Raw genomic sequence first — 3,389 nt, 5'->3', positions numbered from 1 at the left:
CCCCCAAGCCCCTCCTCCCGCTGAGTGCGGCAGGACATCCCTGCAGGTTAACAGCAGGGACCATGCGCCGGAGACGAGCTGGGTTCGACTCTGGGCCTTGCCCCCGGCCTGGTGTGTGGGCGTGGCAGGAACCTGGCTGCCCCGTGGGGTGAGCCCAAGGACCCCCGTCACCATCTTGCGGACAGGTCGGGGAGCAGGTGTGACCTCTGAGATCCCTGGTTGGGGTTCAGCCTCCGGCCAGCACCAACCATTACTTAAATTAGTGTCATCCCTGCCTGCCTGTCAGTGTCAGGCCCTTCCTGGGAAGTTTATGTCCCTCCCCTGCGCTTCGCCGGGTGACAAGTTGGTCATTATCGCCTTCCAGATAATCCTCAGCTGCCGCCAGCAATCAACACCCCGTCCCCCGCTGCCCCCTGCCCAGTCTCCACTCCCACCCAGCATGCCACATCCCAGCCACCTCCAGCTTTCTGGGACACATTCTTGGCCTAACAGCTCAGGTTATTTCAGATTCACAGATAAAGGGGCAGGAGGTCTTGAAATATTTCACCCCCACCCCCCACTCCCCCACTCCCGTTGTTGACACCTGTCTTCTTCTCTCCAATGATCCCTACTCCAGGAAGCTCACCCGGATTGTCCAGGTCAGAGGCCCAGCGCTATGGCTCGAACCTGGATTCAGAGGCTCCTTGGGGTCACTCCACAGGAGAACACCTGCTGTCAGTCCTGCTCCAGGCAACACCTCAGTAGCCGCAGCAGGGGCCCTGCGGGGTATGCAGGGGCCAGGCAGTGCGTGACACACGATCCAGCTCCGAGTTGTAGCCTTGCTCTGGGCCTGAGGCCAAGGAGGGTGCCAAGAGGAAGACAGAGTGTTTGCAAACAGGGCAGCTGCCAAGCAGTGGCCAGGGAGAGAGGAGGAAGGTGCGAAGGAGAGAGGGCCCAGGCGGCGCGCGCCCGCGGCGCCTGCGTGACCTTCCTACCCTGGCTACGCATTGACAGGCACGTGCGCGCACACACACGGATCTGATGTCCACACATTGCGAGTCACATTCACCCCATATACACACAAGTACGTCAGCACACACAAGCTCAGATGCTCACGGACACACAACAGGCACAAAGCTGTATTATCATCCATGCGCTGTGAGATACAACCCCATCCTCCCTCCTTTACATGCATATGCACTCACACATGTGCACACACTCATGCTCACACATGCACACTCACACTGGTGTACACATACTCATGCTCACACATGACACACTTGCACACATGTGCACACACACGCTCATCCACATTCACACTTGCACACATACATGTGCACACATACACTCGTGGAGACACAGGCACTGGCACACACATAGTCATGCTCACATGACAGTCACACTTGCACACATGTGCACACGTACATGCACACACACACTTGGCGACACATGCACACACACTGGTGCACACATACTCGTGCTCACACATGACCTCACACTTGCACACGTGCACACTTGTACTCACACATGCACATGCATACACTCACACACTTGCACACATGTGCACACTTGTACTCATGCACACACAATCACACACATGCACACACTTCATGCACCCACAGGACATTCACACTCGCACATATGCGCACACTCATGCACACTCACTTGCACACACACACGGACACATGCACACTCACACTGGCGCACACATACTCATGCTCCCATGGCATTCACACTTGCACATATGTGCACACTCACATATGCACACGCACACTCCCACACACACGCACTCTCACACTCACACATGCACACACACACACTTATGCACACATGCATATAGAGTTCCTTGATGGAAGCTTTGAGGACCGTATTTTTCATTCCATTGTTAGCACACAAACTGGTTTGGTAAAGGAAAGGGATTCTTAGAAGCAAGTGGCTCACTCCTCCTGCCCACAGCTCTGCGGCCAGGATACCCTACAGGACAGCGGGGAGGCTCAGGCAGCACCATGAGCTCAGGCGGCTCATCCTCGCCCCTCCGTCTCTCTCTCTCTCCCTTCCTCTCTGTCTTTCTCTGTCTGCATCTCTCTCTGTGTGTTTGTCTCTCTCCATCTCTCTGTTTCTCTCTCTCTCCCCCTGTTTCTCTATCTCTGTATGTGTCTGTGTCTCTGTTTCTGTGACACTCTTTCTCTCTCTTCCTCCACCTGTTTCTTTTTCTGTGTGTGTTTCTCTATCTGCATCTCTCCTTCTTTTTCTCTCCCCCATTTCTCTGTTTCTCTGTGTATGTGTCTCTGTCTCTCTCCATCTCTCCCTGCTCCTCTGTGTCTCTGTCTCTCCACCTCTGCACCTCCCGCCCCCCTCCACCTGCCCTCTGATGCAAACTCCCCTTCTCATTCCCGAGCAGACAGACTCGCAGCAGCACTGGGATCTGAGTGCCAGACGGAGTTTATTTGCAGAGTGGCTGGGGTGAGAGAAGGCAAAACACATCACAGAGAGGGTGGTGCCACGTGGGAGGGAGACCCGGCCGGAGAGAAGGAGAGAGGACGGCGGGAGGACAGGGACGGAGGGGAGGCCGCGCCACACCAGACGGGTTCATTTATTTAACAGACATTTCCTGACCCCTGCTGCAGGCCATGGCTGAGTCCATGAGTCCTTCAGCAAATGGGAGGTGGCAAAGACCTCCGACTCCAGGAGCTCACAAAATAACCATAAAAAGTAAGCCATGCAGTGAGAAGAGGATGCATGTTCTAGAGAAATAATAGAGTGAGGGGATGAGGAGGCAGGCAGTAAGCGTTTAGGATGCACAGCTGTAACCCCAGCACTGTGGGAGGCCGAGGTGGGAGACTCACTCGAGGCCAGGAGTTTGAGATTAGCCTGAGCCGCACAGCAAGACTCGCCCCCAGCCATCTCTAAAAAAAATTTTAAAAATTAGCCGAGCATGGTGGCGCACACCTGTAGTCCCAGCTACTCAGGAGGCTGAGGCAGGGGGATTGTTTGAGGCCGGGAGTTGAGACCCACCTGGGCAACATAGCAAGATCCCTCCATCTCTAAAAAAAAGTTAAAAATTAGCCTTGAGTGGGGGCACATGCCTGTAGTCTCAGCTACTCAGGAGGCTGAGGCAGGAGGATTGTTTGAGCTGTAGATTTCGAGACGGCAGTGAGCAGAGATCGCACCACTGTGCTCCAGCCTGGGAGACAGAGCGAGACCCTGTCTCAAAAAGGAAATGAAAACGCAGGGATGAGGGGATGAGCCTAAAGTGTCCCGAGCGAACAGCGAGTGCAGAGGCCCTGAGGAAAGTGGCGGCAGGTACTGAGACACACACGGAGGTCTGAGACCCTGGGGAAGGTGGCGGCAGGTACCGAGAGACACGCGGAGGTCTGAGACCCTGGGGAAGGTGGCGGCAGGTACCGAGA

The sequence above is a fragment of the Colobus angolensis genome, unplaced genomic scaffold (assembly GCF_000951035.1).
Source record: "Colobus angolensis palliatus isolate OR3802 unplaced genomic scaffold, Cang.pa_1.0 Scaffold96, whole genome shotgun sequence".
Lineage (NCBI taxonomy): Eukaryota > Metazoa > Chordata > Mammalia > Primates > Cercopithecidae > Colobus > Colobus angolensis.
The sequence above is the reverse complement of the archived record's forward strand: the minus strand, read 5'-3'. Positions refer to the sequence as shown.